This window comes from Lynx canadensis, chromosome D2, assembly GCF_007474595.2.
Source record: "Lynx canadensis isolate LIC74 chromosome D2, mLynCan4.pri.v2, whole genome shotgun sequence".
In the NCBI taxonomy this organism is placed as follows: Eukaryota; Metazoa; Chordata; class Mammalia; order Carnivora; family Felidae; genus Lynx; species Lynx canadensis.
In genome coordinates, this window is record NC_044313.2 from 77,651,141 (window position 1) to 77,674,848 (window position 23,708).

At 40.6% G+C, this 23,708-nt stretch overlaps 1 protein-coding gene across 1 annotated transcript in view; it reads left to right on the plus strand.

The window, feature by feature from the left end:
* Nucleotides 1-23,708, plus strand: part of CHRM3 (cholinergic receptor muscarinic 3) — a 522,006-nt gene that overhangs the window by 248,617 nt on the left and 249,681 nt on the right. Inside the window, exon 4 of the mRNA XM_030334501.1 lies at nt 19,223-19,325. The gene's annotated coding sequence lies outside the window, so the exon portion shown is untranslated. The remainder of the gene's footprint in view (nt 1-19,222; nt 19,326-23,708) is intronic.

The following is a 23,708-nucleotide window of genomic DNA, read 5'->3' on the forward strand; positions in this document are numbered from 1 at the left end:
ACCATACCTACTTACAGAATTTTTGTTTTCTTGCCATAGGAACTTTTAAGATTTACTCTCAGCTACGTTCATATATGCAGTATGGTATTATTAACTATAGTCACCATTCTGTACATTACATCCGGGTACTTACTTATTTTACAACTGGAAGTTGGTGCCTTTTGACCACCATCACCCATTTCACCCACCCTGTACCCCCACCTCTGGCAACTACCAGTCGGTTCTCTGTACTTACGAGCTTGGTTTTGTTTGTGGATTTTTTTGTAACATCTTTCTGTTTTTTATATTCCACATATAATCGAGATCATATGGTATTTGTCTTTCCCCATCTTATTTCACTTAGCACAGTACCCTCAAGGTCCATCTGTATTTTCACAAACAGAAAGATTTTGTTCTTTTTTATGGCTGAGTAATATTTCATCATATACATGTATACATATACCTACCATATTTTCTTTATCATTCATCCAATGATGGGGAAAAAAATCTATTATTTAAAAGGCTTTTTCCTAAGCATAACCATCATACTTCATTTTTATAATTTTGATGTTTTTTTTTTGGGAGACAGAGTGTGCTTCGGTGAGGGAGGGGAAGGGTAGAGGAAGAGGGAGACAGACAATCTTAAGCAGGCTCCATGCTCAGTGTGGAGACCGATGTGGAGCTCGATCCCATGACCTTGGGATCATGACCTGAGCCGAAATCAAGAGTTGGATGCTTAACTGACTGAGCCACCCAGGCGCCTCTTGATGTTTTATTTCTAAAAGACACATCCTTTGATACGTTTTGGTGATTGTGCACATTATTTTATTCTATAGTAACGGTTCTTATGAATTTTTGGTTTTGAAAATGGAATAATGTTTTAAGAGCAACTAATCTTGTGCTGTTAAGTTTTAAGAAAAGGAAAGGATATTTTAATACTATACTAATATAAAGGACTTGGTCTAAGAACAAAAAGGACCCTTCAGAAGAAGGGCCAATAGGTATATTTTTACAAACTTTTATGAGGGCTATATTAACACATATATACACCATTTCAAATCCATTAAAATTCTATTTAATGACATTAGTGTGAAATAAAGTTATTTTGGAGACAGCCATTTTACAGCGAAACATGGAGATGGAGTGCCTACAATGTCTCATTTTCTCTCTGTGTCATTGTAACTATAAAATTGCCCAGCTCTGCACAAGAATATTGAAGAAAATGGAACAATACTCCGTAATATTTACTGCGCTCAATTTGGAACGTTCCAGGTAAATTGAGAGATACCAAGGTACAACCAAACATCCTGCCAAAATTGTCCCCTTGAAGAACCTAGAATTTCAGGAGTCAGGCGACTGGCTGACAAGGTGGCCTCAGCAGGTAAGGACTCTGCTGATTCAGCACAGAAAAGTCAGCAGCTTATATGAACGATTCATCAAGGTTGGTACCGGACAGGCATTTGAGAATCCTCTTCTTTCACTGCCTTTTTATCCTCAGTCATTTTCCCCCCGCTGTCCGAAATATATTTTAGGTACTAAATCTCATGATAAAGCCATTTTAACTCTAGCTAGATTCTGTGATTTGAAGTATGGACAGGCAAGTCATTGGCCCTCAGAAGAACATTCACATCGGTAGGTTGCTTTTTAAAATCAGGCAAAAGCGGGGCGCCTGGGAGGCTCAGTCGGTTGGGCGTCTGACTTCGGCTCAGGTCATGATCTCACACTCCGTGAGTTCGAGCCCCGCGTCGGGCTCTGTGCTGACAGCTCAGAGCCTGGAGCCTGCTTCCAATTCTGTGTCTCCCTCTCTCTCTGCCCCTCCCCTGCTCATGCTCTGTCTCTCTCTGTCTCAAAAATAAATAAAAACATTAAAAAAATTTTTTCAAATAAGGCAAAATCCCATTAAGAATAACATCTGTCTCCACTGCCCTTGGAGCCTTTGTCCTTTATAGAGCTAATATGTCTATGTTCTTCCCTCTACGGTCCTTGGAGAGAAATTACAAGATTTATGTTATTACTCTGACAGCTGTGTTATTGCATAAGTACCGAAAAACTGAGAACAATGCAGTGTACTTCATTGGGGTTATTCTTAAGGGGTCTAGTATGTGCCCCTTTGTTAATATTAATTTGCAGTTCTTAGTATGCTCTGTGTGTGGTTCTCTCAAATGAGGAAAAGTCCCTGACTAGGGATTAAATGTCTAATAGAGTGAGACCAACTGTTGAGATCGACTTTTTTATTGCAAGTGAGTGATTAACTTTTGGATTTTTAATAATGAGATGAGTTTATTATTGGAAAAAGAAGCTGTTGCTTCACCAAGGGCTTCCTTTATGTGACTCACTACACAATTTTAATATTATTTGTGCTAGATTTACAAATAATCTTTAGTTCTCATACTAAGTGGCAGGCTCCATAATGGGTATTATGGGGCGCCTGGTGGGAGCTCAGTTGGTTAAGCATCCGACTCTTGGTTTCAGCTCAGGTCATGATCTCACAGGTTCATGAGATTGAGCCCTGCATCAGGCTCTGCACTGACAGTGCTGGTGATCCTCTGTCTCCCTCTGTCTCTGCCCCTCCGCCACTTATTCTCTCTCTCTCTCTCTCTCTCAATAAATACATAAATATTCAAAAAATGTTTTTTTAAAGAAATAATGGATATTGTGTTGAAAGGCATCCCAAGGCTTCCTTGGGCTCAACCAGAAAGAATATCAAGACGGATTCATACTGTCTACAAAAGACAGGAACCACGAGGTGCACCCGAGTGCCAGGGTGTTGTTGTGCCCAATTTGAGATAAGATTTTCAAACTGTACTCTAAAATTTAGTATCTTTATGTTGTTCTCTAAGCTTCTTCTGTAAGTCCAGACTTTTCAATTTCGTTGTACGTTTTCCCAAAGCATCTGGTATGTTAGGAACCAGTAAGCAATAATGATTGATTGGTTAATTAATGGATTGACAAATAAGCAAATATTTAGCACCTAAAAGTTGCCAAATTGTACAGCATATCTGTGTGTCCTCATTCAGCAAGTACATTTATTCCATGCTCTCTTTGTGTAAACACTAGCAAAGTCTACATCTTTCATCCTCCATGGTGGTTTGTTCAAGGTTAACAGGTGTGAGTTCTGGGGTGTCTGGGTGGTTCAGTTGGTTAAGCGTTCGACCTCGGCTCAGGTCATGATCTCACAGTTTGTGGGTTCAGAGTCCCACATAGGGCTCTGTGCTGACAGCTCAGAGCCTGGAGCCTGCTTTGGGTTCTGTGTCTCCCTCTCCCACTCTTCCCCTCCCCTGCTTGCACTCTACTTCTCCCTCTCTCAAAAAATAAATAAACATTTAAAAAAATTTTTTAAACAGGTGTGAGTTCTGTGTCTTTTATTTCAAACTCACTGTTTTTGTACCTGCTATCTGCTCCTTATGTCTCTGGGGCAAAGGCGCTTCTCTCCTTCACCTCTAAGTATATACCTGCTCTGCTCTTAGCTTCTCCTGCCCCTCCTGGGATCTTGTGCCTCAGTTGTTCCCAAGATCTGTAGTAACTGCCCTGTCTTTCTCTTGTCTGGAGCCTTTCCCTCTCCTTAAAGATCTACTAGTCTCTCTGTTTCAGTATAAACTTCACTTCACTTAGCTCTGTCCCTCACTTCCAGCTACCATATCATTTCTGTCCTCTCACAGGTGCCTCTCTGGCCTCCTGACCTTCTTTCACTCGAGGTACTTCCTGAAGTAACGGAAATGTTCTGTGCCTGTTCTGTCCAGGCCACTCAGCACCTGTGGTTCTTGAACGGTTGAGATGTGACTGCTGTAACTTGAAGAAATGAACTGTGATTTCTTGGCATTTATTTATTTATTTATTTATTTATTTATTTATTTATTTTTAATTACACATTTTATTTTTTTTTATTTTTCACTTTTTTTATTGAAATGTCTTTTCCAAATTGCAGTTAAAATGGTGTAGTCAAACTTTAAAAATGTGGCATTTCCATTAAAAAAAGGTATAGTGCATTTATATCGAATATATTTTTTTATTTTTTCATTTTCTTTCCTCTTTATTTTTTTTTATTTTTTGTGTTTTTTTTTAATTTAATTTTTTTTAATTTACATCTAAATTAGTTAGCATCTAGTGCAACAATGATTTCAGGAGTAGATTCCTTAGTGCCCCTTACCCATTTAGCCCATCCCCCCTCCCACACCCCCTCCAGTAACCCTCTGTTTGTTCTCCGTATCTGTGAGTCTCTTATGTTTTGTCCCCCTCACGGTTTTTATATTATTTTTGCTTCGCTTCCCTTATGTTCATCGGTTTGTCTCTTAAAGTCTCATAGGAGTGAAGTCATATGATTTTTGTCTTTCTCTGACTAATTTCACTTAGCATAATACGCTCCAGTTCCGTCCACGTAGCTGGAAATGGCAAGATTTCACTCTTTTTGATTGCCGAGTAATACTCCATTGTGTGTATATATGTGTGTGTGTGTGTGTGTGTGTATATATATATATACACATATATATATCACATCTTCTTTATCCATTCATCCATCGATGGACACTTGGGCTCTTTCCATACTTTGACTATTGTTGATAGTGCTACTATAAACATTGGGGTGCATGTGTCCCTTCGAAACGGCACACCTGTATGCCTTGGATAAATACCTGGTAATGCAGTTACTGGGTCGTAGGGTAGTTCTATTTTTAGTTTTTTGAGGAACGTCTTCACATTTAATTTCAATTTAAAGCAGTCATACAGGGCAAATCGCTGCAATATGGGACAATGGGTAGACTTTCTAAGCCAGAGTCCCTCACCTGAGCCACACAATACAGAAAATTATTTGAATGTATCGTCTCCATTCTCCCAGGGATAGTACATAGCGGGTATTATCCCAAGATGCAGAGAAGTTAAATCAGCACATGTAGTGGGTGCTTGAGGGCGTCAGGACTTTGTTCTCTCTGCTAAGGTAACTGAAGTCTTCCTTTCCAGCCCCTTGAAAGACAAAGTTCAAATATATACCATTTGCAAAGGTCATCAGCATCTCTAAAAGGCAGTCCGGTGCAAGTTTCTCAATCCTGACTCCTAATTCTCTGCCTTAATGGAATTCATCACTATCCTCCAAATGCTAATTTTACTTTTCTACTTTCCAGCCTCATATTATACTTTATCCTCAGACTGTTTTATTCTGCCACCTCTCTATGCTTACCAAACTATATAGATTCTCGGAGGCTCACATCTGGGTTTTTCTAAAAAAATGAAGCCTATGAAAAATTGGAATCCTTCAGCCTTTTCAAGAATATCTATTGAAGTTTTGCTACATTCCAGGCAAGGACCTCCCCCCTCCCCCACCCCATTTTCCCCTCCCCCTTCTCTTCCCACTCCCCCCCTCCTTTTTCTTCTTTTGTTAAATATCTCACATAGATTCATGTGTTTGGGGAGTAGAAGGTCTTGATTCAGTAGCTGGGTTGTCATGGTGCTGAGACATCTATCAAGTTGGAGCTGAGGAGGAGTTTCTGCCCCGTTTGCTTCATCAGGGCTTTCAATCTCACCTCTTTTGCTCTTCCTTTGTCTTCCCCCTTCTTTCTTTTTTTAAAAAAAAATTTTAACCTTTATTTATTTTTGAGAGAGAGAGACAGAGTGTGAGCGGGGAAAGGGAGACACAGACTCCGAAGCAGGCTCCAGGCCCTGAGCTGTCAGCACAGAGCCCGAGTCGGGGCTCGATCTCACGAACCGCGAGATCATGACCTGAGCCAAAATCGGTCACTTAACTGACTGAGCCACCCAGGCACCCTCCCCTCTTTCAATACAGATCACCATGAGACCTGTGACTTTCATCTTAACACACTTACAAGGATATCAAAAGAATGGACATACCGAATTTTGTCAACAATGTGCCAAACTCCCGGACTCTGTATAATTCACTTTCGACATGCTCACATTTCTTTTCCTTGCTGTACATCCCCAGGAAGAGGAAACACGAATGCCTCCTTGAGGCAAATATGCTGGAGGTGATCTCATCACATACCAATGTCATAATAGTCAATGGAGTGGAATCATAAGAGAAAGGAAGAACATACAGTAAATTTACTTCTTGTTTACTGCCTAAATATCTTTAAACCTATTTATATTTTTAAGGAGGAATAACTAAAACCAGAACCATACATACTGGATCTCCAAATGAAACAAGAAGCTAAACCATCTGGGATGGTAGTTGAGCAATGTCAATTTACTCTTAAATTTTGTACAATTCCGGAGTGCCTGGGTGGCTCAGTCAGTTGAGCGTCTTACTTCCGCTCAGGTCATGACCTTAGTTTGTGGGTTCGAACTCTGCGTCGGGCTCTGTGCTGACAGCTCAGAGCCCGGAGGCTACTTTGAATTCTCTGTGCCTCTCCCCCATTTGTGCTCTCTCTTTCTCTCTCAAAATAATAAATAAACATTAAAAAAAATGTGTACAATGCCAGTCAAAATATATTTTTTTTGCAGCTGATTAATTATAGTCAGTCCTAACCAGTAGAAAACTCTTTCGGGATTCCTTTGGAGACTTTTTTGAAAAATACATATTCCTGTGGCCTGCCCCTCACCCCTTTACTTAGAGTCTCTAAGCGTGGTACCTAGAAATCTTCCCTTTTCGAGGAATTTCTTCTTCGGAGTGCCAGGGTGGCTCAATTGATTAAGCATCTGACTCTTGATTTCAGCTCTGGTCATGATCTCATGATTTGCACTGATAGTGCAGAGCCTGCTTGGGATTCTCTCTCTCCCTGTTGCTCTGCCCCTCCCCAGTTCAGGCTCTCTCCCTCTGTCTCTCAAAATAAATAAATAAACTTTGAAAAAGAAAAGAAAGAGAGGGAGGGAGGGAGGAAGCAAGCAAACAATGTCTTCTTGAAAAGGAATTTTGATGATTTCATCAGGGTAGGGAACCAGTGGCATGCAATCTTGGGTGGTAAGTGAAAACTACTTAAATATCAAAAAGCTTTTAAAATATATGTAACCCTTTTTAAAATTCGCTGATTTTTTTTTCTTAGTCGTGAACCCAAGTTTTACAAACACGATGGTTGGCTTTACCCTCTGGGTGTCCCTTCTGGCTCCCATGAGGAATTGAAAGCTACCAAAACCCTAATGCAGTCTTCATTCAAAAAATATTTTCATGACATCAGAAAGCAATAGACCACCAGTCACTTGTCCAAGAACCCTCTTTGTCTGTAAATATTTACTCCACGGTGTCACCTGCCCTTGCCGGTCCCCTCTCTTCTTTAGCTCACTGCCATTTGACTTCTCCTCCTTCATTATCTAGAAACATTGGTCTTAAAGGTTTTCAGTGAACCCTTCTCTTTTTAAACCTATTTTTCTCCAGCTTTTCTACCTGAAAACTTTTCAGAAGTTGAGGCCATAGTTACCTATTTTTTTGACATTGCCATCAGTCAGATCTGTGAATCCTTGTATTTTTCCACTTTCTCCGGTTGGTTCCTGGATTTTGGCTGGAGTCTTCTTTTCCACCTCCTGCCCTCCTAAAATAGTTATCCCCTAAGACTGAGTCTGCCTCTCCTGTCTTACATGCTTTTCTTCCTATTCTACGTGCTCTATTCACATAACTCTCATGGCTGTTGGGCAGGTAGGTCATCTTTATATTTTAATCTTTAAACTATCTCTCCAAGGCTTAATTCTTGTGCTATTAATTGTTTAAATGGCTGAATGAGTAAAAATCAGCACTTCTGAAACACAGAACTATTTACCATTTTTCTTGAAATTTACACACACACACACACACACACACACACACGCACACATTTTCTTCTCCTTTTTATCTCAAAGAAATTGTTATTCTCCTAGTAACTTGGCCTTATCAAAATATGTGAATAATCTCCTTTTTCTTTTATATCCAGTTAGTTGAGAAGTTGCTGTGTTGATCTCTGCCTGAGGGACTCACCTGGGCTCCTCCTACCTGTAGCCATTGAGCCAGGGGCTTATCGAGCCCCCCTTGACATTTCCCGTCAGAGCCTGTGTTGGGGTTGCACTGGCCTTGTGGTTCTTCTAATTTCTAAACACATCTCAGCAACAAGGTAAGGGAAGTTTGAGGAAGAAGACTTATTCCTCACAGGTTCTGGAAGGTGGAAGGCACACCTAAGGGCCACACAATGAGGTCACAGGTAGAGAGAGAGGGAGGGAGCATGGCCTGAGGCTTGGCCTTTTTTGGAGTCCAAGGGTGGGGTGCCCATGGTTCAGTATTGATAAATTGAAAACATAAGAGTGGGAATTAGAATGTAGGAAGGGAAGAGTGGGGTCACCCAAGTGGTCAGTTACCTAGGTTCCCCGGGGCTTTCTGGAAGGGGAACTTCATGCGTGGGAGAGGCCTGGCTCCTTATCTGGTGGTTTTATTAGCATCTCAGTCACACAACAGCCGGTATGCTGAGTTGAGATGGGGGTCATTGAAAAGGAAGCCTCAGCGATCAAAAGTGTCTTGTCAGGTGCTTGCACTACCAAAGCCTAGTCAGCTGTGTCCTTCATGAGGCCTTTTGGCATATTCAGTCCTTCATTTTCCACCCCAGCCTCAGCACCTGCATCAGTCACTGTGTGCCTAGACCCTTGGCATCATTCTCCAGATTCTACCAAGGCCTCATTCTTTCTCATGATCCCCAGTGTGACTGACTCCCATCGTGACTCTGTTTCACCTCTCTGTAACAGATTGATTACCGTTCAACTTTTTGACATGTCTTCAGTGTGAATTCAAGCCATAAAAACGTAGAGCTCCATGAGGAGACTGAGGCCCAAAAGGGAAAAATAATTTTCTCAAAGAAGCATCGCTTCATTCTTTGCTTTTGCATGTGCCACCTTCCAGAAGTATAGATGCACCAGGAAGGCTACCTGTCATGTTCCGTGCTGCAGCCTGTGGACATTTTCCTGTGTTCCTCTGTACCTGAGTCCCATGTCTCCCATGTCTTCCTGGCAAAACTCTACCCCACCTTGCAGGATCCTACACAGATCTGCCATTGCCTTCTCATGCCTGATGAGAACAGAACTCATCCTTCTCTGTGTTCATGTAGCTTTGTAATTCTGTCACAAACCCTGTTGTCTTCCTCCCACAATATGCAGTTAGTGTTTTGTGTTGAATTGCTGTGAAATTCAACAATATGTGCAGACTTGAAGCACCTAATTTTATTGGAAGTTTACTGCTACTTAAAAATGTTATTCATTCATCACTTAAGGATACACTTTCCAAATTTAATTTGGCCTCTGCTTCCTTAGTCCCTTGTTCTTTGTATCTACTAAGCATTGCTTACAGATCTTTTTTCCCAGAAAGACCATCTCTATCACATGAACCTTCTACTCAAAACATTCAGTGACTCTGCTTTGCTCTCAGGATAAAGCACAAATTCCTAATGACTAGCATTCAAGACTTTCTCAGTCTGGTTCCAGCCTAGATTCCTGTAAATCTGTTCAGTGTTATCCTCCCCTTGGTGTTACAGTATATTATCTTGATTCTTGATTCTGAGCCTTTTTTCTTATTGTCCACCCCCCAATCCCTGAACCACTTCCCTCTTCTTATTTTATGAATTACATTGAGAATTTAAGATCTAGCATTTTCTTCCTTTTTAGTTTATTCTTTATGAATCTACGCCTTTCCCATGGCGCCGTAAGACTCACTGCCAATAACGCTGAGCACCACATTAGAAGATGGGTGGATGGATGGATGGATGGATGGATGGATAGGTAGACAGGTAGATAAATAGATACACACAATATACACATTGTATGCATATATGTAACTTTCTGTTATTTTCCCAACATGATTATCTTTTTGCCGAAAACACCGTGTAACCTTCCCAAAGGCAAGGATGATGACTTACACTCCTTTATATCCCACAGAGACACTAGATCCCTAGTGTATCATACTCTCTACTTGAGTTTTTTTTGGAATAATTAAATCTAGAACATATTGAAAAAGAAACACATGTAATGTCTCTATTCTAAAACTTTTCTGACCTTTGTTCTATATAGTCACACTCTTTCTATTGGACTCCTTTAAGCTCCTATTACTAAGACAAAACATTTTTCAAGCAGATAAAGTCAATTTCTAAAAAAAAAAATGGTGTCCACAGGAAAATTAAAGCTCCAAAATAGTGAGATTATGCATTACTTCTATGCAACTTGCACTCTTAAATATCCTGGTGCTTGATTGTTCTAGTTCAACAATAAGAACAATTCCCAGTTCATCCATAATGTGTTGGCTTCTGGAAAACAGAATTCTAATTTATCACATCAGAGTGTGATTGCAGAAGCTTATGTTCTTTGCTGGTAATTAGTACATGTTTTTTGTGTCCATTCTTGCTCATTAGTAAAACAGTTTGGGGTCTTATTCACAGAAAGAACGGGTAGTTCTAGAGATAATCAGATCAAGCAGGAAGTGCCATATTCCATTTTATACAACACTGAGAAACTGAAAGGGACATTAATTTCTCTAAAGGGCATCCCTGCCTACATAGCTGAACACCACCTTCTACATCGTTCATCAATTTCTATTCTGACTGACCTCATCCTGAGCTTCAATCTCCCTGGAAAATTCAGGAGGCTCTGTCAGCATGGAGCCTGTTCACGCTCCTGTTAGTCAGGAAGGGGCTCAGCACTTCCGGACCCAAACCCCACTCATGTGACTGCGAGCCTGCAGCCAGCTTTCCCCGAAGTTAGCAAGCATTCTAACGCCTTAAAAGGGAAAAGTAAGATGAAAACAGTGAAGGCCAATTTCCATTCCCTTTAACAAAAATTCTTTGCACCGGCTCTTTCTTGATGTTCGTTGTGTTAAATTGGTGTCTTGGTTCTGTTTGTTTCGATCAACTGGTGAAAGCAGACTCATTATTCCCCTTCATTTAACAAAGTGGGTGTTTCTCTGCACCTTGCTTAGTTTATTCCTAAAAGGACCTCTCTTCTGCAGGCCAGGCTTTACTGAAATTCATTACTGTTTAATACAAAGAACCAGACTCTGACTTAACCAATTTCTCCTCAAATTATTCAGAACCTCACGTGTACATGTGACACACGTTGATTCTCATCTGAGAGCTGTGGTCGACTAAGCTATGAAAGGAGATAAGGAAAGGACAGTAAAGAGGATGTGAGAAAGACCCAGAAGGACTTCACCACATAATCCAAGAAGAAGAATGTGGAGAGGAGGGCATTAAAACATACATCTAATGCCACCTGCTATATCGATGATACTCTTTTAAAGAAATGCAGTCCTCTAGATGTTTAAAACATTTTAAATAAAAAAAAAACTACAGGCTTACTCAAAAGCAGGCAGAACATAACCAACCACCTGTACTCACAGCCTAGCTTCAGTAATTAGCGGCACATGGCCAGCTTGTTTCTTGTAGATGGCCCTCTTTTCCCACAAACACTGGATTTATTTATTTATTTACTTATTTATTTATTTAGAGAGGGGCAAAGGGAGAGAGAGAGAATCTTAAGCAAGCTCCATGCTCAGCACAGAGTCTGACGCAGGGCTCGATCCCATGATCCTGGGATCGTGACCTGAGCCAAAATCAAGAGTGAGACACGCAACTGACTAAGCCACCGTAGCTCCCAGCACTGGATTACGTTAAAAGAAATGCGAGATATGCATATTTCCAAGTGTCTCTAAATTGATATTTTAATATTAAAAATTAATTTTAAAAATAAAATATTTAATTTTTAAGAGATCATCTCTGATATTATATAAGAATTAAGAAGCCAGTTAAGGTTCTGTTTAATGAACTATAGTCAGGTATAATGTATATACAATACTAAGCACCCATTTAAATGTATATTTGGATGAGGTGAAACACATTCATCTAACCATGTTATTACCAGTAAATCAAATCTTAACAGTGCACTTCCGTCACCACACCTTGTTCCTTTTATGCCCCTTCTTTGTCTCTTGACACACGCCCTCAGCCCACCTTAAGCCCCAGGTGATCACTGCTGTGCTTTCTGCTTTCTAGATTTCCTTTTTCTAGAGTTTTCTAACAATGGAATCCTATGAGGGGTGCCTGGATGGCTCAGTTGGTTGAGCGTCTGACTGTAGCTCAGGTCATGATCTCACGGTTCGTGAGTTCGAGCCCCACATTGGGCTCTGTGCTGACAGCTCGGAGCCTGGAGCCTGCTTCGGATTCTGGGTCTCCCTCTCTCTCTCTGCCCCTTCCCCACTCATGCAGTCTCTCTCTGTCTCTCAAAGATTAATAAGCATTAAAAATTTTTTTTAATGGAGTCCTACAATATATATTTTTGTGCCTGGCTTCTATTGCTTAGCATAATATTTTTGAAGTTTCTGCATAGTATTGTGAATATGAGCAGTTCATTCCTTTCATTACATTTTTTATTCCATTGTATGAAGGTATCTAGATTTGCTCCTCTGTGTCCTCTGATGGACATCTGCTTTCTCAGTTTGGTATAATTGTGAATGAAGTTACTCTGAACATGGGTGTAAAAGTCTCCGTATTGATACATGTTTTTATCTCTCTTGGGAAACTAACTAGGAGTTTAATTGCACAGCCTTGTACTAAACATGTTTAACTATACAGTAAACTGCAAACCTGTTTTCCAAAGTGGTCATATCACCTTACATTCCCATCAGCAGTGTATGGAGACAGGAGTGGCTTCCTGTCCTGTCTGGCCAGCACGAATATAGTCAGTCGTTTTAATGTGAGCCATTCTTGTGGGGGCTTGGTGGCTTCTCACGGAGGTTTTATTTTGCGTGTCCTGATTACTAATGGTGTTGAGCATCTCACTCGTCGCCTTACCGGACTCCTCAAACTCGGGTCGTCACTTTTTCAATTCAGTGAGGCAGCTGTGCTCTGCCCACTTCCTCTGTCCACTTTCCAGAAATCTTTTCCAAACAGGGAGCCCAGATGTTGTCTTCCCTCATTGGTTTCCCTTCCCTCAGTCATCACAGTCCTGTATACCTGTTGTCCGGTTCCTGAAAACAGTTATTTCGTTTGTTTTGCACAGTCTTCTAAGGTTCTTTTTTGGGGGGGCAAGGGGGAAGGCCGGTGCCGTGTGCAAACGATTTAGGTTACTCTCCATCCTCGTTACTCTGTCATGGTTATAAATAGAAGTTCAGGTTATTTTCGGCAATTTTCTATATTCTTTGTTTTAGTTTATCAAGGGCCAAGCCCAGAAAACTCAAGTCATATTGTATGGGAAAAAAAAAAAAAAAAACCAAAAACCCTTCAACTTATCACTTCTGGGCTCACTGTCTGATGGTAAAAGAATATGACACCAAGAAGGAGAAAGGAAAGCGTGCCCCTTTGCTGAGCCTGAGGAACTCTGCCAAGCAGGAATGACAGTGGCAGGGAGGAAAGTAAAGCTGTAGAATGTGTGCCTGCCAACTTTCTCTCTTGGGGTTTTAGCCCAGAAAAAGAGAGGTGTGTCAGTGAGAACGAGGTGTGCACAAGACGGGAGCTTTTTCACGCGCGGCCCCATGCAGCAGCATAGTGAACTCAGCAGTTCAGCCTGCTAGGTCACAGGGAGGCCTTGGAACTTAGGTTCCCGTGTGGCACAGAAAGGACCCCGAGATAGCCGGAGAACCTGTCACTGGGGCTGGGGTTCCATCACGTGGGTGAGGGTGCTTCTGACCTGAGGGCCGCAGCACTCGAGGGCTGAGTTTGCATCACAGCCACACCCTAGAAAAGGCTTCATCATCAGCGGGAGGCAGGATGAGTTAAATAGAGACGTCTACCCACCGTAGCAGGGCAAGAAAAAGCAGATGGCATACCTACCAGTGGTGAATTGAACTGTAAAGTCCGCAAAGCCGGGAGCACTCAGATGGATAAGGAGCCCCGTCCCGTAGGTCAGAACAGATAAGAGAAGTCATGTCTGGAGACAGAGACCCTTTTTTCTGTTCCTAGATTTATTCTTTTGCTGTTGTTCTTTTTAAAGTAATCTCTACGCCCAATATGGGGCTTAAGAACCCTGAGATCTTGAGTTGAGTTTTGGGAACTCAAAACCCTGAGATCAAGAGTTGCCTGCTGTACCAACTAAGCCAGTCAGGTGCCCCTGTTCCTAAATTTATTGAAGGCACACCTCTTTCCACTCTGCATAACACACACACACACACACACACACACACACACACACACACTTTAGAAAAGAAATAGAGGAAGTTGACGGAGATGCTAACTTGTCCAAAAAAGATTAACGGTACCTGAATTACACTTAATTTTGTGTTTCTTTTTATACACAAATGCATAAATACAATACAGGCAGAGGGGCAGGGATGCGGTTTGTGAATTTCTAATGATCTGTAAGATTTATACACTTAGGAAGTGCCTTTGCTTTCCAAGAACTGTTGACATGAGATGGGTAATAGTTTCTCTGCATTCATCTCTAGAAGACAAGGAGTGTGTTGGAGCAGCAAATGCCATGACTTTACTGCCTAGAACCGAGAATGAGACCAAGAACGGACAGGGGTGAATATGACACCATCTAAGCACTTGCTTGCTCATCCTTAGTCTTACACGAGGCAGAAGCAAGCACCAAGACTTGCTCTTGTTTCTTCAAATGCTCCTTCTTCTTGCCCAGCCAAAGACAAAATGTCTTCCCAAAGATGGAGGAAACCTTGCTGGGGCCAAGGATGATGTCTTAGAGCAGAAGATGAAGCAGTGGGAGAATTCTCCAGCCCACCTACTTTCCCTAGAACATGGGATGGAGGGAATGTGAGAAGATGAAAGCATAATACATAGTGGGAAAGACTACTGATCATAGATCCATTTCAGATCACATACATTAGCAATTATGTCAACAAATCTTGTAATCTCATCTTAATTTCCAATGGCTGCCATAATACTAAAAACATTTGTTTACACCATTATGTTAAAATATGTGCATTTTGTCCCAGCATCGTACAAACCGTGCCTCCTTCCCTCTTCCTCCACTATCAAATAGTTAATTATGTAACAAAATAATATTGTGTATATGGAAATCATTTAACCATATAAACACGTACTCCAACTGTATTGTGTTTGTGGGTCTATATTTTAATTCAATGGATACTTTAAATGAGTACAGTTTTAAATTATATGGTACGAAGGGGATTAGGATTTCTTAAATGTATTCATCCCTACTCTACCCCTAGCACAACTATTTTCTTTTTCTGGTCACCAGCTAGTATTTACTCACATATGTAGTTTGTTCCTACTTATAATCAGAACATGCAATTTTATATATAGCTTTCTTTATCACTCTCCATATTGCAACTTAATGGAGTTAATCTAGCAACATTTTCTTAGAATCTCCCCTGTTGGACACACAGATTGTTTCCATTATTCACTATAATGAATAAGGCTGCAATAAACATTTTCCTAAGTATGCCATTTTCTAATTTTGAATTATTCCCTTGGGATAATTTGTAAGATTAATAGTCCAAAGATATGAATGTATTTAGGGACTCTTAATATAGATATGGATCAGATGGGGGGGTCCATGGGCTATATATATGTATAGTACCACCAGAACTATATGAATTTATCAATTGTTTTCCCAGTAACCTCATCTGCATTTATATTTTCTTGCTTATAATTTTAACTAACATAATATGTGTCACTTTTTAAATTTATTTGTATTTCTTTAATTGCCATTCAGATTTTGAAAGTTTACATATTGCTTTACACATGCCTTACTATTAGTGAGCTTAATCAGGGAAATCACTGAAGTATCATTCAAGCATAGGTTCAAGTTCCAACTCTGAATTAGCCTCTCAAAAAAAAATAATAATTTCTTCAGTTACGACTTAGTGACAATGAGGCCTGCGTTACAAAGTTGTTGAAACGATTGGATGAATTAATCAATGCCTCATGAGTTAGCAGCACATGGGGAATTGTTACTTCTCTCTCTGTCTCTGCCTCCCTCATCTCATCTACCAACCCTCGTGCCCCTGACTTCCTCTCGCATGGATTATGCACTCACGCTCTCTTGGTACACGGTTTTATAGGACCCGCCTTGTCCTTCCAGAGTTTACATCCATGGGAGCTCTTTGTCAGCGTTCTCTAGAGAACCGATCTCTGACTTGCCAGCAAGTGCTGACTTATATTGCACATCGCTGAAGTCAGATCTGTTGGACCACGTGTGAACTCACTTGAGTGTTCACACAAACATGTGGGTAATACACTCGGTATGAATGTCTTTCTATAAATTACTCACTTTAGGATTCTGTGTATAGTCCAGTTTCTCTTTTTAAATGTCTCTTCTCTGAGTTTCCTTCCACTAGTCTTTTCAGAGATATTTTTATTTGTTTATTTGCCTCTTTGTGCTGGTTTCGGGTAATACTTTATCTTAATCTTCCACTTATTGTGTCCCACCTGAGAACAAGCGTCCTTCTTCTGGTAGCAAGTGCAGTTGGTCAAACAGTCGTAAGACAAGACGATCGCTAGACGTTGCATTCTAGATGATACTGTCATCTGGATTTTGTCCATCTTACGTCTAGTGTGTTTTCCAGGCATTATCCCCCAGCAGTTGCCTGGAGTTGGTTTCCATCTTGAGGACCTTTGTGGCAGGAGCTGTCTTTTCAAGCAGTCATTCTCCCTTAAACCCAAAATAATTCCAAATACATTATAAAGTATGAGAAAGCCTGTGAGCAAGCATATGGTTTCTCAATTGGAAAAGCATCAAGATTGTAAATTCCTGTCCTCTTCCATGAGGGCAAGGCGGTTTGGGGTCTACCAGAAGATTTTCCAATCTTTCACCTTCATGACGGGAAATCGAACTGAGTAAGATGTGTTCTAAGCAGTTCCACTTCGGGATTTTAAAAAGAGCAAAAGGGGAGGAGGGAGAAGAAGGGAGAAGAGTTCTCTACAGTCTTTTCCAGCCTCAGCAACTGTATTTCTCATCCTCTAGAGAATGCCACGGGCTCCTTTCGATTTTTTATTTCTTACATAAGCCTTCTCTTTATGTGTCACAGGCAAGGCTTCATTTTTGCATTGCTAAACCTGCTTTCCTGCATCTCTGTGCCCACTCTCCCCATTTTTAGATGTTACACATGATGCTGGCCTCTTTTCCTATCTGAGCAGATGCAACAATTCTACCTTCTTACCCACATCCAAGCCCTTCATCCGCACACTGCACCAGCAAGTGTTCAAGTACTGATGATTTCCACCAAGCCTGAGAGAGGCTCCTGTGTAATAGTTAAATCAACAAAGGGAATTCAAGGATCACAGCTGGGTTTAGACACAAAGACCGGTTTTTCCATTGCTGGTGAGTGGTACACAGCAGCCACCATGCCCGCAATATGCCTGCGCAGAGACATCTAGCACTGAAATGTCCAAACTCACAAGGTGAACGAAACGTGCACTTACAATCACGGTATTGTTTCTCTGCCCCACACTTGCATTCATGAAGCTGGGACCAGAAAGGGCGATATTAGAAACGGTGTACTTGTGCCCAGAGCCCAACTTGCACACAGCAAGAAAGCTGTTGACATGAAACAGGACAGTGACTGTAATGGCCACACCACGTTCATCGCTGTATCGCACGCGCTTCTTCATGAACCCTGGCATCCTGAGCCTCTCCCTGCGGCTGACGGAGGACTGGCCCCAGCTTGAACCTCAGTCTGCATGACTCACTTTGTGGTTTGATCAAGTCCCCTTAGCCACAGTTTCCCCTACACAGTGCAGGTAAGGTCACACTGTCCAGCAAAGAGTTCATTAAGCTAGAAGGAGATAATGTGCATACAGGATTTTGGAACAGGGTTCAAATTCTCTACAATTACCAGGGTAGTTGTTTTTGTTAGCGCCGTTAGGCTGATTTACAGTAATTTAAATCTGAAAAAAGATGTTCTGCCATTTGTTTGTGTATGTTCCACTTTCTTCACCCTGTTGTGCACCAATTAAGGCGGCTTTCAGAACATGCCGTTCTCCCTCACAGATTCCTGCGTTTGAATATGCCGCTTGAATATCCTTCTCCTCCCCTCCACCCCCATGTCCCTTTGTCTGTCTGCCACTTTCCTACTCAGCATTCAAGACTCAGCTTAAAGACCTCCTGACTGGTGATGCCCACCTCTGTACCCTCTCTGTACCACAGTCGGGCAATTACTTGCCTGTATTGGGATGATCTGTGTCCAGTGTGGTCTCTTCCATTTGACTGGACCAAGCTTGTCGAAGGCAGAACCAAGTCTTACTCAGTTTTCACCCCAATACCTGGTTCATGTTATTCACTCAGTAAATGTTGATCAAAATGGTGAGTGAAGGTCAAATACTTGGTGCCATGAAATCAATTGTATTAATCAGGTGAGCGATTCTTTGCTTCTTTGCTATAAATTTATGAAGGAAACTCATCACTCAGCTTTCTGTAAGTGGTATACATATATATTCATTTTGTGTACATATTAAAGGGGAAAGCTAATAAAATACTCCCGGGGCTCCTGGGTGTCTCAGTCGACTCTTGATTCCACCTCCAGTCATGATCTCACAGTTTGAGAGTTTGAGCCCCACATCGGGCTCCACAAGGTGGAGCCTGCTTGGGATTCTCTCTCCCTCTCTCTCTCTCTCTCTCTCTCTCTGCCCCTCCTCCTCTGCTCATGCATTCTCTCTCTCTCAAAAAAAAAAAAAAAAAAAAAAAACTTTAAAAAATACTCTCAATTATTTGAAGTTTCAAACCGAGGACATGTGACCATATGACAGAGACCATAAGACGTGATGTTTATGTGGAGAGGTAAGTTATACAAATTCATTGTTTCCCCAGTAGCTGCCATGAATCACTCATTCAGCAGGACACCAACACATATTATAGAAGAATAGAGTTTCTTGAAGAACATTTGGAAAATTCTGGGAAAATCTTTATTTATAAAATTTATCATTTAATTACAATGTCATCTCTGGAGGAGTAGGAGAAGGCTGGTCAAAAAGTAACAACCTTCCAGTTATAAGATACAAAAATACTAGGGATATAATATACAGCATGATGACTATGGATAATATTGCCATATGACATATATGAAAACAGTTAAGAGAATAAATTCTGAGAGCTCTCATCACAAGGAGGGAGAAATTATTTTTCTTTTCTTTTTTGCTTTGTTTTTATTGTATCTATATGGGATGATGGATGCTAATAACTACACTTACAGCAATAATGATTTCACAATATATGTAAATTAAATTTATTAGGCTGTACATCTGAAACTTACACAGTGATGTATGTGAGTTGTATCTCAACAGGACTGGAAGAAAGTGAAATGCCATCTCACAACTTAGCTTTCCGAGTATCATTTTGTCTTTTGTTTTGGTTTAGATTAACTTCCTCTTTCATTATTTTGTTCGATTTTCAGCTTTCGTGGTAACATGGCCCCTGTTTTCCTTCTACAAGAGAAATTCAGCACACAGCAGAGTCCTTGATAAATTGGATTAGTTTGATGATCCCACTTGGAATAGGTATGTAGAACTTCAATATTTTCTTACTTAGTGTTTTGAACCCTTGTTATGATTCAACAGGAACCATTCCTGCTGTTCTTCCTGCTCACTGAGAATGGAATTTGCTATGAGGAGTAAAACTGATGGGTCAGAGATGACCTTTGTCTTTTCTGCTTCGAAGTATGTGTTTACGACTTGCAAGGCTCCGGAGATGCCTTTCTTTTCTTCCTCGTGTGATAAATACACATTGAGAATACAGTCATTCCAGGAGAGGGAGGAAATTCTATGCTCGTAGGATTCTGAAAATAATATTAATCTGCAACTCTTTGAACATCAAGTATATGAAATATGACTGATGCTCTGGTATGTTTATGAGTATAATATCTGTAGTTCAGTGCTGTAATGGAAAGATACAAACTTCTTTTTTCCCAAAATTAGGCCAGGCTTAGACAAAACTGAATACTAAATTACAGACTGTATAATTGCACATGTGAATTAATTAATCATCCCCGGATCACTGAGGTTTTGTGACAATTACTCCCTTGGTGTATCATCATATAAATATGATATAAAACCCACAAAATACAGTATCTGACAGTTTTTCTATATACAGAATTCTTTTGAAGGAAATGTTCTATAATTAGATTCTTATAAGGTATAAGCCTTGTAACTCTTGATTTGATCCAGTTAAGACTACTTGGATAACTACTGTGTGTGTGTGTGTGTGTGTGTGTGTGTGTGTGAGAGAGAGAGAGAGAGAGAGAGAGAGAGAGATATTATCACTAAGGTATATTTCATTATAAGATTCATTGCTTTCTTGTATTTGATGGTAGGCTTGTTGAGATGCTGGCAAAAATTTAGAAAAGTGTCCCATCTATATAAATTGTATTTTCAAAAGTAAAACTCTAACAACTCTCCCATGCCCCGCCCCTCGAAAAAAAGTGTTGAAAACCACATTTCAGAAGTAGCACAGACTTGAGAGTTAATGAGACATGAGGACCTAGCTTTACTACTTAACCTATTACCTTAGGAGAATCTTTTATGTTTCCTTAGGAAGAGTGTTATTACTTAATTTGAATGGGAGGAAGAAAATAAATTAATTCACAGGTACAATGTATGAAGTCCACGAGGTCACTTTTATTCTTAATGAAGTATCAGGTAATTAAGGATTGTGTTTCCAAGAGTCTCCAAAGAATTTCATTTCTACCTTCTGTGAGAGTCTGAAATCCATAATTAGAGTTTAACTGCTTGATTTAAACAGAATTTGCAGCTGGTCACCTACATGTTAGATCTGTCTTCGTTTGTTTATTTTTACAAGGTTTTGTTTTGGTTTTTGGCCCACACAAAGTTGATACGTATGTATTTTAAACAATTACCAAATCAAAAATCCCAGGAGAGTTCACATAAAAATCTAAGTTCCCAGTCTTCTCTTTCTTGGTCAGTGACACACAATAAACCAGTTACTTATTTAAGAAATCTAGTTGCCATACAAGAGACTTCCCTCTTCTTAACCTCTCCACATCTACCCCATCAAGTTCTCCAAGTTCAGCCCTGACTCTGTGGTTCTCAACGCTTATGGTGAAAAGATGCTGGTTCCCAGGTTGCACCCAGAAAAGGAAGGCAGAATTTTTTTTAAAAAGCTCCTCAAGGGGCGCCTGGGTGGCGCAGTCGGTTAAGCGTCCGACTTCAGCCAGGTCACGATCTCGCGGTCTGTGAGTTCGAGCCCCGCGTCGGGCTCTGGGCTGATGGCTCAGAGCCTGGAGCCTGTTTCTGATTCTGTGTCTCCCTCTCTCTCTGCCCCTCGCCCGTTCATGCTCTGTCTCTCTCTGTCCCAAAAATAAATAAACGTTGAAAAAAAAAAAAAAAATTTAAAAAAAAAAAATAAAAAGCTCCTCAAAAGATTCATATGTGCAGTTGGGGTTTAGAGCCACTGCTCCAAAATCTTCATTCGTGTCTGTGTCAAATGCCACCAACCCTCCCCCCACGCAAGTGAGACCTTCCCGTCTCACCAGTGCTCTGCAGTGGTCCTGAATTCACCTTCTCACTTCTATTCTGATCCCCAGTCAACCCATTCTCTGCCCAACAGCCAGAACGATTGTTTGTAAATAGAAAAACATCTGGTCAGTGCCTGCTTACGCCTCTTCAGTAATAACAGCAATAATGAAGATCACGGATAATGATCATTTATGCTTTGGTGGGATGAAGTTCAGGTTTGTTGAAAGACCGAGTCACCGAAGTGGTGAATTTCAGGACAAATGGGGGAAAGGGCATAAAAGGTATAACTGAAAATACCAAGGCAGTTTTGTTCCACACACACCCCCCCCAAATCAGGCTTCTGGCCGAATCTTCTGCTGGCCTGTTCCTCTAGGCAGTGACCCAGAGGCCAAAAATAGTGCTGACCTTTCCCACAAATTGCCACCCAATCCACGTCCTGGTCTCCCATGACCATCAGGAGGAGCAAAGGGATTTCATAATTTGTCAGTGACACTATTATAAGATTAATTTCATGGCACAGCCACCAAAGTTTATTAAATGTCACTCCCTCAGAGTTGCACGATTCACCCAGCAAAATACAATGATATTGGTAAATTTTTAGGCAAAATAACAGAATTAAGGGTGTGTATTTGTTGGGGGGCGGGGGATGATGGTTGCAGCTAGGATCTTTTTTCCTATAGCTCATAGATGTAGGTCCTTCTTTTCGCCAATAAATAATGTAAATCCAGTTATTTATTTGAGCTGCAGTGGAGACATTTTGTCCTCATGTGACTGTTATCGTGATTTTATAGACCACTGTATCAGCCACTGAAATCTTTTCTTTAGATTCCAAGCACCCCATCACTGTAGATGTTGCGCTTTCCACTGGGAGGGCAGAAGATAAGGTTTTCATCAAAAAGTACACTCTTTGAGGTATAGTGATGTTGTTTCATCAGAGTTTTAAAAGATACCAGTAAATGCAAACCGCTTTGGTGCTGAGTGGAAACTTGGATCCCTGTCGGCACCCCATGCACGTGGCATAATCAACTTTTATTTCATGCTTTTATTTCATGCTGTCTTATATACAGAACCTTCTGCAGTTCACCATTTCCATTATTAAAAAGTTCAAGGAGCTGCTTTAAGAACCTGACAAAAATGTGCATTTGACATTCAGGTAATGGAGACCAGTAAAGAGGTTATAAATGCAGCTACCTAGGTGTTGAATTAAGGCCAGGGGCATGGCTACCTTCTTTACCCTACATTATTTTCATCAGTGAAGCTAAAGTGTGTTTGGGGACCTAATTTGCCCAAATAATATGCCTGTGCAGAGTTATCCTTCATTTAAGAAAACAGTTGATATTTTAAGCTTCCCCTAAACGTTTAGTTTGGGGGAAAATGGAAAACAAAATATACGGAGAGAAGCACACATGCGTGCATGCGCACATACACACACACACTCACCCACACACACGGACCATCCCAAGAGACACTGGACAGGACCCTGCTTGCTAATGAGATGCCCACACATTTCTTTTTGGGATCAAGGTGGATTGGTCTTGTATGGAATTCTCTGTGGTGAATAGAGCTTTAATAAGGCCACAGATTCCTTTCATGCTGTTTTAGGAATTTCTTTGAAAGGATTCAGGCAGTGACACCCCTTGTGTTTTAGAGTTTTACATTTGTACAGACAAAGCTTTTCAAATAATATAAAGCCATTTTTCTAAATTCCTTATATCCCCGAGTCCCTGGGTTCTGGACAGAGAAAGATTAAAATCTCTATAAAATCTTCCATATTGCGACCACATGAACCAGCTATTGAGGGAGAAATTAATAGCATCTGAAATGAACCTTGTGTTAAGCGTCCTTCACTTTGTATTTTCTACTACTTTGCTCATTTTCTATTAAGTCTTTTTAATCAGAGAGCTCCCTAAAACTCACATACAGTTGATTCAGATTAATCTTTGAAATCTAATATAAAAGATAAATACATATTATGTTTGTTAAAGAGCAGACACACTATGAATGCTTGTGAATACTGAATTCATTCTGAAAATTCATATTATCTTGTATTGTTATATCAAATGGCTCCAAAAATATACGTTTGTCACAGATATTTACTACTGCATCAGACTTTTTCTTATTACTGTCATTCCTCTAGCACCTCGTGTTGACTCTTTTTTTGTCGTTGTTCTTTTTTTTTACCTTTTTTTAAACTTCAATTCTTTTTAGTAAACATACAGGGCAATATTGATTTCAGGAGTAGAATCAGTGATTCATCACTTACATACACCCAGTGTTCATCCCAACAAGTGCCCTCATTTGTACCCATCCCCCATCTAGCCCATCCCCCACCCACCTCCCTTAGTCAACCCATAGTTTGTTCTCTATCATTAAGGGTCTCTTGTGGTTTGTTTCCCACTCTTCTCTTTT